Raw genomic sequence first — 14,809 nt, 5'->3', positions numbered from 1 at the left:
GTCTGTATTATGAGCATGGAATAATTCTTATTGGCAACCTGAAAAAGAAAGAACCTTCAAAAGCGCACATATCATTACTGAACCGTTTGAAGAACGAAATCGCCGAAATGCGGCCGCATTTGAAAGGAAAAGAAAGCCTTGTCTTACGTAGGCAATATATCTTATCACAAGTCTGTAAAAATGACGAAAAAATCCATGAATTCGGCCTCGATTTGCTTCTGTATCCACCGTATTCTCCAAACCTGGGCGCCAGCGACTATTTTCTGTTCTCAGATCTCAAAAGAACATTCATTGAGGAGAAATGTTTGTCGAATGAAGAAGTGATCGCCGCAACAAAAATGGTATCGAAAAGTTGGAGTGTTACTATAATCATTGTATCACCCTTGAAGGAAGCCTTTTTGTAGGAAATTTGCCAAAAAATGGTGTTTTGCTATGATAGACCGGAACTGTACAATTGCTCTATTATGTTTGTATATACGTATGCATTCAGAAGCATTAACAACAACAATTTAATGGCAACATTTTGTTTTATATACATATAGTTGTTCGGACAAACGAAGCAGGAATTCACAGGCAAAGTTTGCCACTTCAAATGGATTTGCATTGAAAGGGAACAAGCGAGCAAACACACAGATTGGCCTGACCCACTTCAAATGCGACAACACCATTTTGGGTTTTACAAAACAAATCCTTGAAGCATGTAAATACACATATACACACAGATACATAAATTCATTTACATATACATATATACAATCATAAATAGATATATGCTTCTGGATATACATTTATATGTAAATAATACCAAGTTTCACAGGTGTGCGCCCAAAGGCGCTTTTCTCTAGAAAAAAGTAAAGGTTTCGAAATTACCAGCTTACTACTACATTTGCATTTGTGTACTTTACTCGCTTGGTTGGGAAAAAGTATAATTTTAGTGTGCAAACCAAATGAATATGCAATAGTTGCTACCTCTAAGTCTACACTAAGGACATATGAAATACATGTAGGGGACGTGTTTGTGTGTGTGTGTTCGGGCGTTTTTCCACATTACCCTTTTATCAACGAATCTCAGTTGATTGCTTATTTGCTTCAGTGCATTCAATTTCGACTACTGACTCGCTTTATGTTTTACTTGTAGCTCCACTGATTTCCACTTGTTCTACTAATATACAACTTTCGTAGATGTGCTCACTTTAAGGTGGTACTTAAAAATCTAAAAAGCGATATTTTGCAGTACGAGCAACGCAGTAGCACCGCAGCTGATAGATGAAGCAGCCTTATATGCATTTGCGTAATTTTGGCAATATATTTTTGACCGATTCGGAGGCGGTTAGGATGCGCTTTAGATAATCCTACAAAGAAGCATAAGCTTAGCTCTTTTCATTTAACACTCGAAATCGGTAATATTGTATTATATATAAGTCTAGTTTAAATCCCTGTGTGGCAAGTCTTAATGATCTCTAAACGATTTCGACATTTTAGTATGATTTTTCTGATACAAAACGTTGTACGTTTTACGTTACAAAATAAAAAAAATTTCCTTTTTCTGCAATTACAGAAGGGTTATTTATTGAAAAATTTAATTTAATATTTTCCCCTCCCATTTAAGAACCACCCTCATAAGTAAAATTATAAAGTTAACTTAAAGTTGGTATTCCAAAACTACGCCAGTTCAGCACAAGCAACCATAGACATACACATTTACACAGCTATTTGTAAATACATAAATACCGTAATAACGGTATAGTCAAATTGTGACCCGAAGCGTAAAAGGTTATACTCGTACGAGTCCCCTTGCGGGCCAATGGCGTCACCTGCGGGTTGCTTAAACGAGCACTGTGCACCTGTAGAAACACACACATTTGCATATAACTAAATAATTACTATTCATATATATGTCTCGTGCTAAAAGGACAACATCACTTTGTACTTAAATATTTTGTGTAAATATATTACAATTAAAATTTTAACCGACAAAGCAAATGATTAATTTAAAGCAAGCATTATATTATATATAGAGCATAGTAAATCAGATAGGGGTGGACCTTTTTGTGAAAGGGTTAAATTTATATGGCCTCAAGGCGTCGTTAGTTGGCTCAGTTACAGCCAAAAATGTAGGCTATCGCCTCAATAGGAGGAGCTAGAAGAAATAAAAGTAGGGTATTGCCGTTAACTAATGAATTATTGCGAGCGTCTTAATATAAGTGTAGGCACTTGGCATGCGTTGAGTTCATATTATGCAAAGGAAGGCATTATTGCATCATTATTTATTACCAAGAATATTTAATGGAGCAACTTGAATTACTTTTTGTGTAGCTAACTAATGCTTTTGTTGTTCAAAATATCATCTTACAGTGTTTTGAAAGCTGCCATTGTCTCATATTTGTATTTTTTTACCTGGAGTTAATAATTTGTTTGAAAAGTTCAGGCTTGTTGGTAGCTGAATACGCTATTATGCGTAGATACACGAGCTATGGTGAGGTAAGGGTCGAAGAACCAACAAAACTTAATCAATGTTGGCCAAAGTCTTATCGGAAGCAAAAAGAACACTCTCAAAGTTTGTAGATTTTTCAACATGTTTAGATTCAGTACAGATATGAACAGTAACATATCCCTTAATACCAGTAACCATTTTCCTCAATATCAGTAAGAGCTCGAAAATTTTGTATTGCCCTTATGAAATTAATTATGAATTTTATTATTTTCACAAATTTTCAGAGATCTTCAGAGCACATAATTTATTCATATATGTTCCAGACTGCGGAAATAAGTAAACAGGATCGGCCACAAGTGTTTGGACTTCTCCAAGCAAAACGATTTATCGTCGCTATAATCTGAATAGTTTCGTATAGGTTAACAACGTACCCAAAGGCAAGCTGTTGTAGTATATAATTGCCACAGAAGACTAAGATATCGTATATATCGACTTTTCTGCAGGATACATCATCATTTGTGCACTAAATGCCTTGCGATGTCAAATAAAAGCAGAAACAAGAAAAAACCGCAGCCGAATTTAATTGCACAGAAGCTGTAAGATGCATATTTTATATGATTGGACCTTATCAGTGTGGCTTTAAGGCAGGAAAATCTACAACTGACCAGATATTCACCAGACCCCAAATCTTGGAAAAGATTCGTGAAAAGAGAATAGACATACACCACCTCTTTTTCGATTTCAAAGCGGCTTTTGACAGCACGAAAAGAAGGTACTGTCTCTGAATTAAGGATCGCCGTAAAACTAATATGGCTGTGTAAACTGACGTTGAGCAATACCAAAAGCTCTGTCATGATCAGGAAGGACCTCTCAGTGCCGTTCAATACCAAACGTGGTTTCAGACAAGACGACTCTCTTTCGTGCGACTTCTTCAATCTACTCTTGAAGAAAATAATTAGAGCTGCAGAACTAAATAGAGAACGTGCAATCTTCTACAAGAGTGTACAACTGCTGGCGTACGCCGATGAAAATGAAATCATTGGCCATAACAACCCCGCTGTTAGTTCTGCTTTCTAAAGGTTGGACTAAGAAGCGAAGCAAATGGGTCAGAAAGTGGACGAGCGCAAAACCAAATATCCAGGAGATCATCAAACAAACAGTCACCGCACTCGCGAATTGGCTCTCACGTCACTGTTGACAGTCATAACTTGGAAGTCGCAGATAATATCTTGGAACCAGTATTAACAGCAACAACAATGTCAGCCTCGAAATCCAACGCAGGATAACTCTTGCCAATAGACCGCACAAGAACCAAACTCTATAAGTCACTCATAATTCCCGTCCGGCTACATGGCGCAGAGGCATGGACGATGAGAACATCTGATGATTCGATGTTACGAGTTTTCGAGAAAAAGGTTCTAAGAAAGATTTAGGGTCCATTGCGCGTTGGCCACGGCGAATCTCCCATTCGATGGAACGAAGAGCTGTATGAGATATGGGACAACAGTGACACAGTTGAGCGAATTAAAAGACAGCGGCTACGCTGGCTAAGTCATGTTGTTCGAATGGACGAAAACAATCCAGCTCTGAAAGTATTCGACGCAGTAGCCTCCGGTGGAAGCAGAGGGTGAGGAAGACCTTCACTGGAAAGACCAGGTGAAGAAGAACTTAGCTTCGCTTGGAATCTCTAATTAGCGCCACATTGCGAAAAGAAGAAACGACTAGCGCGCTGATGTTAACTCGACTAGAATCGCGTAAGCGGTTTCTACGCAAGTAAAGAAAAAGATTGAGAAATAGGAACCTGATCGTCGTGACTTGTTCTATTTTAACTTAGGATAACGAGAAGATCGGTACTATTAGAATTATTACACCAGATTTCATACCTGCATAAGTTTCAACAGCTTTCTTTCTACAGGTTTTAGTTCAAAATCATTTAATATGACCTAGTGCTGTGAATATTCTTTCATAATCATTTTTTACTTCGGATGTGACCCATCAATGATGTCAGCTGACAAGTGAGTTGAATTTTGCTGTTTTTATCTGTAGTTAAGGCAGATCTCAAAGTTTCGTTTGATGTTTACGACAAGTTTTGGTTAGAATAATCATTCTCGGTAACATATGATCTATGTACAAGTGGAACTGTGAGTATAAAGTGCACTCATTCCACTCTTCAACACGAAATAAATCAAAAATAAAATCAAGCGAGAGAGATTTATTTTCCCACAGTCAACACATGTCTTTAGACGTCCGTCATATTCGCACTTGGTAGCCGTTATTGTTGTTTATAAGCCTAGCTAGCGTTTGGAGTGCCCTTACTGAAATCTTATTTCTGAAAAAGAACTTTCTATAAGTCAGTATATACAGCCACACATTCATACATATGTTAGTCCAGCGTGAAAGCTGTAGGTTGCATGGCTCGTTACGTTAATGGGCGCCAGCAATTCGAGTTAATTTATGTGCATGGAAACCCATCAACAACCAACACCAAGCAACAGTAACGACAACAATACAGGCAAGTATGAGATATAGCACAAGCAGCCTCTTTTTATTATAAAGGAGCACTCATACTGGTAAGGTTGTGTATATGGAATTTGCTAACGAACTCGCTTGGGCCTTACAACAAGCTGTTTGGCCAGTAAAAAGCGCACAATATGCGCCTTATAAAATTTGAAATAAACATAAAAAGTCACAGTAAGACACGGTAAGACACAAAGGCAGGAGATAATGAACTAAGAAAGTTGCAAAAAATAAAGAACTTTAGACACGGCGAAAAGCAGCAATCCTTCTACGACGACTAGGTGAAGTTGGCGAACAACACACACTTTTATAACTCACACAATCAAGTGTAATTTCACTAGCAAATGGGTAATGGTGCAACAACAATAACAACAGGTAAACATAAAATAAATTTATTACACATAATTAAGCGTAATAAGAGAAATATGTATCTGCTAAATTAGAAGAGTCCAGTTTACGACTTACCTTTTCTCTCAAAGCTGTTTCTTGTTTGTTGTATATTTTTGCAGCTAAAACGATTTCCGTGTATAATTTATTTTTTTTTATTTTTATTAAATCTTCGTCACTTTTGGTATAACTGCTGGCTGCTAAAAATCTGCAAAAGTTCAAAAATGGAAAGGCAGCTTTATTAACGCCAGTTTATCAGACTAGAAATACTTATAACAGCTCTAGTTACTATAATTTTTTATAAAAATATTGAAAATATGAATTAAAAGCAGCTCTATGTATTATCTAGTTGAACTCTCTCTCCAAACTCTCTCGCATTCTCTTCGTACTATATGTTAGTATAGTGATATTTCTTTCGTTGTGACAATGAACCTGCAATTCTCGTCAGGTTTATTCAAAATCTTAAATTAACTTAACGTCAAGGTAACCCCAGTTGGTTAAGTAAGATAATATCAAGGGAAGAAGCGTACGTTTTGAAGTTAATGAAATGGTGAGTTCAGACGAAATTGATATATCAAACACTTATGCCAAAGAGTATAAGCTTTCTAGCACTTGTAAGTTCAACAGGAAATCAGGATTAAAAGTAAAGATCATATTATTCAATAAGTCTATCACCACTATCAGTACATCTTAGATCTCTTATATCTCCCATTAACAGTAGTTCTCTTTTCGATCATGTGATGACGAAAGTTTCTCTCCTTGATGCTTGACAGTGGGAAGGAAGATTAATAAAGTCAGTGTTGGGAGGGAGCATTCTTTTCAAGGAAGATGCGGTGGTCTGCGCATCAGATGGAAGTTTCCGTCTATAATGTGTTCCGACCATAGAGTTGACGCTATATTTTTTATGTGGGTCAATCAGTAGGATATTTTAATATAATTAAACATGGTCTACTAACTAAAACGTGGCTTAATGGTAAAAATTTAAAAACTAAAAGAAAAATTTTGGTATATACTCTGTGCCCAGGGTAACATTGTATTTATTTTGAAAATTCTTTATTATTTTTTATTCCCGATTCTTTATTCCCGATGCAATGCACTTATGCCAACGGATTTTCTAATCTTCGAAACACTGGTTGTAGTCGCTTTCCGGCATGGCCTTCAGTTCCGTCTTCGCTGCGGCTTGAATCTCCTCTATCGTATAAAAACGGTGTCCACGGAGCGGTCTTTTGAGCTTGGTGAACAGCCAGAAGTCGCACGGCGCCAGATCAGGTGAATACGGTGGTTGCGGAACGACATGGGTTGAGTTTTCGGCGAAATGATCACGAATTACGAGGGTAGTAAGGGATGGTGCATTATCGTGGTGTAAAAACCAAGAATTGTCTTTCCACAATTCCGGCCTTTTTAGGCGGATGGCGTTACGCAAACGACGCATAACTTTCAAATAATATTCCTTGTCGACTGTTTCACCGGTTGGAAGGAATTCATAATGCACAACACCACGATAATCGAAGAAAACAGTCAACATGACCTTGATTTTTGAGCGATTTTGGCGCAATTTTTTTGGTCTCAGCTCTCTTTTGGCACGATATTCGCTCGATTGATCGGTGGTTTTGGGGTCGTAAGCATAGATCCAAGTCTCATCGCAAGTTATAATGCGTTTCATGACACCCTGGTAGTCGGAAAGCATCGTTTTACACACTTCAACGCGACGCCTTTTTTCCAAAAAATTCAATGTTTTCGGTATCAGTCGAGATTTGACGCGCTTGAGGCCCAAACATCCTTCAAAATGGTATTGGCTCAGCCTTTCGATATGCCAACTTCACCAGCAAGGTCTCTAATTGTTAATCGATGATTTTTCAACACCAAATCTTTGATTTGTTGAACGTGAGCTTCGTCGGTTGAGGTTGATGGTCGCCCTGGACACTCTTCGTCTTCGACACGTTCACGGCCGGCTTTGAACTCACTATACCACTTGTAAACATTTTTTTTAAACATAGCCTCATCACCATAGGCTTTCTGCACCATCCGCAACGTATCCGCAGCAGAAAATTGATTCCGTAAACAAAATTTAATGCAAATTCTTTGCTCAACAAATTTCGACATCGCAAAAAACGAAAAACTCACTTTTAGCAGCACACAAAACGACACGTATCTCAAACACTAATGAATATTTTGACATGAAATTGGACATAAATATGACTGACAGCACTACCAACCTAAAAAAAGTAATTCTCCAAATCCTTCGACGTGCGCAGTTTAAATTCAAATGTCACCTTATTTTTTGGGCACAGTAGTATGTAACTCTAGCCCATATATAGCAGTTTCCACGTTTCTTAATGATTGTAAACAATATCGAATTGTGAAAATAATAGCTCTTCAGAGAGAAAGGTACGTATGCAAAATATCAGGTCAATATCTGAAGCTTGTTTTCGTGGACGACGGATGGATAAACGGAAATGGCAAAATCGACTCAACTCGACATGATTCTCATTTATAAATATGTACATTTATAAATATGTACTATAAGTACATCAAACACCCAAGACTTTTCCTGCCTATTCTTCTGGGTGTTATCAACTTCGTGGCAGACGTAATACTCCTTGTTCAGGATATAAAAATAATACATATGTATATCTGCAAAATGTAAATGTTTTCTATTTTTATAACTTTTAACTGAAAAATAATCAGCATCATCATGATGTTAAAAACATTTGTCCCTTGTCTAAACTATGTTTCGTTTTTATCACTTTAAAACCTACTTTAAATGCGGAAATATAACCGTCTTATATACCTACATTATCTATATAAAATATTATATAATTGTATTTATATGGGCGTATACGTTCTGTGCGAGCCGAAAACAAAAATACGCAATTTGGAATTGCCTTTCAGGCAATGACAACAATTTCCAGCTAACTTAATTAACTTGTATTTGTTTGGCTAGGATTTTGTTAACGTGTTTGTACAAGTACAATGATGATTATTTGTTTATTTCTTTATATACCCAGGGGTGTTAAGCTTGGTTGTATATGTGTATGTTCATATACTTAATTGTGTGTGTGCTTAAGTGAAGTGTAAGGAAGGCAGTAGGCGAGCGTCCTCGAAGTGGCATTCGTGCTGCTCAAGGCTGCCTTTCCTATATATCGTAAATAGCTTTTATATAATTATATATACATATATGCTAGGACTTATATTTATTTGTATTTGTGTGTTAAGCAATTGGGTTACGGCCGCTTTAAAATAATGCCCTGAGGCGAAACGGCAACTAACTTGAACTTTCCGCTGCTTCAAGTAGGCATTTTTCACCCTAATGTAGGGAGACAGAAAATGCTCATTTTATTCCTACAATGGAGCAGAGAAATAAACACTCACGAAATGAAAGCGAAATTTGCCGTTTACTTATTTATACTATAAGTAACTGCAATATGAGCATGCTAGTTGTTAAAGCATTTAATTTTTTGAGTAAATAAAAGTTGGTATTATTGATATTAGCCTGAAGGTGAACATTATGTAGCAAAGCAATGTATAAAACATATACAATTTGGTTCCTCCATTTTCTAATGGTTTTGTGCTTTAAGTAGCTGAGAACAGAAAGTTAATGCCAAGCGCTTTTTAAAGATATATTTTAATGTCTTTCACTTCTATCATCCGAATGGGGTCTCAATTAATACACCATAGCAAAGGATAACATAATGTTTGGCATTACTTGTTTAGTTTTAGACCTTAAGCATCAATTACGTTTTTACGTTACTTTATTAAACTAAAATCTGAGAAGCTTTCCAGAAAGGCCTTTAGGGAGCATACTTTATCTGCGGGACTAAGAGAAGGCGATTTGCATTAAAACTTTTGAGGAAATGGAAAAGACATTTTGTATGGTATTCTAACGTATATACTATATGACACTGCAGGTTAGGTCAGGTTAAAAGATCGATGCTAACAGGGTTCTCACTCGGACAGCTTACAGCCGGTCAGTTTTGGTGCCTAAAACCCTTACAAAATTGATCATAAGAACCTACATAAACCGACGAAACGCTTTTGGCTGATCAGAAATTTATTGAGGCGTCTAATGTCAGTTGTTTCAATCCCGATCTTGCAACAGCTGGACAATGGAGAAAAAGTGATTGGCTTTTTCACCTCAACTTTTTCCATACAATTTTGACAGTTTACGATATACTGGATTTTTAGTCTAGCTGCTCGAGTTCTTATTGGAAAATGTCCAGTAAGAAGAATGAAGAGTAAGGCAATATGAACTTTGCTAAAGGCAGGTAACTGAGTAGATCTCTTACACTCTACTCTAGATCAGATTAATCTCGCAATTGAGCAGAGGCTGGTCGCCAATTAACGCCTGCTATGCGCACACGAGTACCATATGTCCAATACTAGAGCGCAAGTTGGCAGCGGAGATCCAACTCTTTCCCATGCCGATATGAGCAGAATAAGGATACGAGGCTAGCTCATCGACTATGCTATTTGCAGGGATTCTGCTATGACCGAGCACCTAAATGAGTCTCATAATGGGGTAGCTTGATGCTATCGAGAGTGAGGTTTGATGCTCCTTGATTGGCTTGAAGTGCGAGCTCGACTATACGTTAGTATCGTCTATCTTCATTTAGAAACAGTAAGTCTATTGCTAATAGCAGCCACTTCCATATAGGAAGCGTAGTTCGGTGGCCCAAAGCTAAGCTTAACGGAGAGCTCCTTATAGAAGACTCATAACTTCGACTTATCCGTGAAACGCTCACAGCTTTTCTTCTGCTGCGACTTCTCTTTGTCTACATATCCCTCGTCGATATGTGAGCGGTGAAAAAAGGACCTCATGTAGTCTCTGTGATGCAGTGGTCCAAGATTTCAGGAATGCAATTCAAGGAGCAGAGAATTTCATTGTGACCCTTTCGCCGAGTTTCTCTGAGCCTTAAAGTGACCTTGGCAGCCATACACCTGTCATACTCACGGGTGCTATATGTGGAATGGCATTAATTGCTATTGTTTGTGTAGTCCGCAGAAGAACGTAGATACAGTGACCGCTCTTTGGACACGTTCCAAAATATGCAAAAAAACAAAATCATTTTTTTTAGTTGTGCCCTGGTTTTAACGTTTTAAAGAATGTATTGATCGATGCCAGCGTTTGCTGTATTTAAGAAAGCCTGATATTTAATGGAAATATAAAGAGCATTCAATAATATGAGGATAGAACGCCAGCTAAAATATACAAATACAGTTATAAATCATAGGAGTTTCTGTTCTCTCAGAGCTACTCTATAGGTGTGAGACCTCAGTGCAATAATTGTTTCGACTTTGATTTGATGAAATAATTGTATAGAATATTTCCGTTACTGCTTTGTAATATCAATCAATTTAGAATTGGTTTGCTTATCTTCAGCTCGCTTGCATGGATTTTCCTACTTATTAAAAATGTTTTTAAGAAGGGAAAATTTTGTGTTAGGAAATTTTACTCCCTTCCTGCCAAATAAACTAAGTTTAACCTCAACAACTAATCTGCATCAATAACATGAATGAAGTCAATATTTTTCAGAAGTGTGAAGCTGGCATTACAAACTATTTTCTAACTCGAAAAAATAGGCATTCGGTTTTCAGTAGCAAAGATACTTACATATTAACTGTCATATTGGGTAGCCCAAAAAGGCTTTTCGTATTTTGTCAATAGAGTTCGATGCAGTCGAATATCTCCAGTGCTACCAATTATATTGTGTCATACCATACAGTGTTGAAAAAGTGAGATTTCAAGCTTCATTTAACAAAAAAAAAATTAAATTCGGGCAAGTTGAAAAAAAGTTACAGCTGTACAAAAATGAATGAAAATAAAGAAAAAATTGCTATATTTTGAAGTTTTTATATTAAAAAAAAGAAGAATGACACCTCGATCAAAGTAATAGATATTTGTTTATTTACTAATTAGTATAAATACAAAAAATAAGCTGAAATTTGATTAGAAATACGATAAGACTTTTTCGACTACTCAATATATGTTTCGAAAATTCTGATTTTGAGATTCATTAGAGTTTTTTTTTTGAAAATAAATTTAATTACCATAATGTATGAGCGTAAATTTTAACACATTAAATATCTTTCGGTTTTTTATTTCACTATGCTCACACTGCCGGTTTTTGTGCATTGCGCGAACTCATAATTAACCGCATTACTCATACGCTCTGTTGACCCATTTAAGCACAAGATGAAGCACCACATACGCTCGTATATTTTCCCTACTTTTGCTTTACATTTAAAATGGAATCGCTGAAAAAAGCTTAGTGAAATATATCACATTCCTAAGGCTTTCACTGTATCCACTTTCGTTTGTTTTCTCTTTCGTATTTCGCAACACCCGCAACAGTCTGTGGCAAATGTGGGAGATTTTTGTAGAGAATTCATTTAAGCCGCAGTAGGCAAGCGCAAAGCTTGTTGGGCATGCGAAATTCTTCTACAATTTCTTTTTCAATCTTTTTCTAGCGGTTCTTACTGTAGCCTCAAATGTAATCTAGCCGTTTTCGTGTGAAATTGTTGCATGTTGCACGTATGTACAATATATGGCGAAGTCAAGCCAAGTCACACAAACTAATTTTGCTGCCGTGTGGCAAACACTCGGCTAAATTATATACACACAAGTGCTTAACGAGAACCGCAAACGCAAACACGCACACACACACCCCGTATATATGGAGAAATATATATGTTTATTTGTAGAAGAGTTCGTGTGTGTGGGTTTTTAATTCAGTTATCGGCTTACCCAGTTTGATGAGCTTGTCAAGCACTTTCTGGTATGCAAAGAAGTGGGTTAAGTGGATTTGCATTCCAACGTCTTGCGCTACAGCAAGCAAGCCTATGTACATATAGTATACAAACACTATAACATACAATATACATTTCTATTTTGTTGCCACTATTTTTGTCATGCATTCTAGAGCTAGCTTTTCCACTTCTTATTTTTGTCGTTTTTCCTAATTTTTTGTTGTACTCTTGTATTTTTTATTTGGTTTGTTTTTCGTCACTTTTGTGCTATATTTAAGTCAGTGCTAAGTGTGTTAGCCAGTTTTATTTTCTATTTTTGTTTACTTTTTCTTCTGAGTATTTGATTTTATTTACTTTTTTTCAAGTATTGACTCAAGTTATTCAGTTTCGGTAACGTACAAATTGGCGCACACTTGCATGTCTTCATATGTCGTGAATAATTTCAAGAAAATATGCATGGCTTTGTGACTCAATTGACACCCACATGCCAATTATGTGTTTCCTTTATTTTTAAGCTAACCTGAATTGAACTCTGCTCTGCACAGACTTGTGACTGGTTTTTTATGTCAAGCCGTCATTATTGTCGAGTTGTTCTTAAAGAGTGTTAGAGTTAAATTTTGAGGATCGCACTGCGACTCATGGTCTATAGCGCCCTCTTTAGGGCTTACAACACTTCGTTGAACGCAGCCAAATCAAAGAGGCTTAGTAAAGCTACCGGGTTAATGGCTGCAATGTGTTTTTTCACTATTTCCAACTGCACGATAGCATGACTCCATATTCTCTCAATTGCGGGGAAATCTAGAAATGTGTGCTCTAATGTCACTGAACTTTGGTCGACACTGATCTGTAGAGCACTTCTTTAATTTGTGCAGATAACACTGCAGCCTACAGTAAGCTGTATAAAATTCCACTAGCTGTCTTAATTTATTCTGAGAAGAACGATTAGTTCCTTGAACCATTTCGTATCGTACTCTCGCAGAAATAATCTCGCCTGTACAAGCTTAGACACTTTTTGCCAGTGTCGACTTCTACTGACGCTTTCTTCTTTCCGAAGCTAGTCTCGTAAAGTATGTGGCCAAAGCGAAGAACGGTTCCAGTTCTGTCGAAGTGGTTGCCGCAGCTTCTTTCGCCAGGAGATCGGCTAGCTCATTTCCATTGATTCCTCTATACCCAGTAATCAACGCTAGTAGGGTATTATTTCCAACCCTGCTGAACTTTTATACCCTCCAGTACCGTTGTAATTTAATTTCAACAGATGAGATTGCCAAAAGTGTGGCTCAACAATTACTGAGGATGACAATACGTTGCCTGTGATAGTGCTTTTCTAGAATGATCTCTGCACATTTGATCCTGACATAGCCCTTAGCGTGTTAACTGTTTGGAAACCTGCGCATGGACACTGACCCTTTGCTACGTGGTTCCACTATACCAGCCCCAATTCTATGTGCCCTCTTCAACCCATTACATTGTTTCATAAGTGAATATAGGCCTGTCTATTACTCAGTACATCCAGCGGAGCATGCCTTGTTTACAACCACAGGTTCAATCAGATTGACGTTTGTCCACAACATTAATACTCTGGTGGCTTTAGCAATCGTGGAAACATGCTCTTTTCCGCCTAACTGTTGAATGTAGTACCAGCCCTAGGTATTTTATTTCATCAACCCTATCTACGTCCACGCCATTGAGCGTTAAGGTTGTCGAGGATGGAAGAAATCTCCTTTTTGTAAAAATAATGATGACTGTTTTTGCTGGGTCGAGGTTAATCACAAAGTGTGGACACCATATTTTTGCTATTACTTTCTGGCGGCTTTCTGAGTGTTGGGTTTCCAGTAAAGACTCCTCTCTAGAATGAGCTCTAGGTACATGGCTTTGGCAGTAGGCCAAAAACGCATTCTTGTTATAATATGGTAGCTGCGCTTGAATAAAACCGGTTTGGTTTTGCTGGAATTTATGAACAGGCTAAGATTAAAATCAACATGAAGATGCTTTTATACCCTTATATGCTTTGATAAATGCATCTGTCAAGTGTATTATAGCTTAGGTTAAAGGAAAGTTAACGATTTTGTTGTTTTTGCTAGAAAATAATGTAAATATGTCGTCTTTAACTGCCCCAAATCCACATTTATCAAGTATATGCTTTCTAATTTCTCACCTCTTTACATGGCTAAATGCAATGCATTTCAGTCATTGTTTTCATTTCGAGATATTTCGAGTATTCTCGAGAAGATTAAATCATTGAAATAAAGCTATGAACCAAAAGTGCATTTCTTGTTTGCATTTTGATGATATTTCAAAGATATTTGACAAAAATATTATATTTTGTATTTGCAAAAACCTATGAAAATGCTTTAATTAAAGCCAAAGTTTTGTAAACCATCAACCAAATAGATAAGTATGTGTTCATAAGAAATATTAAATGCAAAAGCCTAAGAAATTGCTTGGGCTTGGCATTTCAACAAACAAAAGTACACTCACAACAAAGAAATGAATAAATAAATAAGAAATAAATTTCACAGTTTCATAAATCTGTCTTAAATCTACAATTTTTAATAACAAAAGCAATTTTTTTTCTTGCAGTTATGTAACAGTTATATTTTCACGTATATGTAACTTTTATTTCAGTTATTTAGCAGTTATATTTTCACGTAGCCACATAGGTATACGTATTCACTTCAGTTTGTATTTAAAATAAAAAAGCAATTATTTGCACATTGTGCTCTC

The 14,809-nt window shown here is 36.8% G+C and overlaps 1 protein-coding gene across 1 annotated transcript in view; it reads right to left on the bottom strand.

Annotated features, from left to right (window-relative positions):
• Positions 1 to 14,809, bottom strand: part of LOC120774439 — a 407,953-nt gene that overhangs the window by 176,740 nt on the left and 216,404 nt on the right. Inside the window, exon 3 of the mRNA XM_040104080.1 lies at positions 5,417 to 5,546. The gene's annotated coding sequence lies outside the window, so the exon portion shown is untranslated. The remainder of the gene's footprint in view (positions 1 to 5,416; positions 5,547 to 14,809) is intronic.

Source organism: Bactrocera tryoni, chromosome 4, assembly GCF_016617805.1.
Source record: "Bactrocera tryoni isolate S06 chromosome 4, CSIRO_BtryS06_freeze2, whole genome shotgun sequence".
NCBI classification, from domain to species: domain Eukaryota; kingdom Metazoa; phylum Arthropoda; class Insecta; order Diptera; family Tephritidae; genus Bactrocera; species Bactrocera tryoni.
The sequence above is the reverse complement of the archived record's forward strand: the minus strand, read 5'-3'. Positions and strand labels throughout refer to the sequence as shown.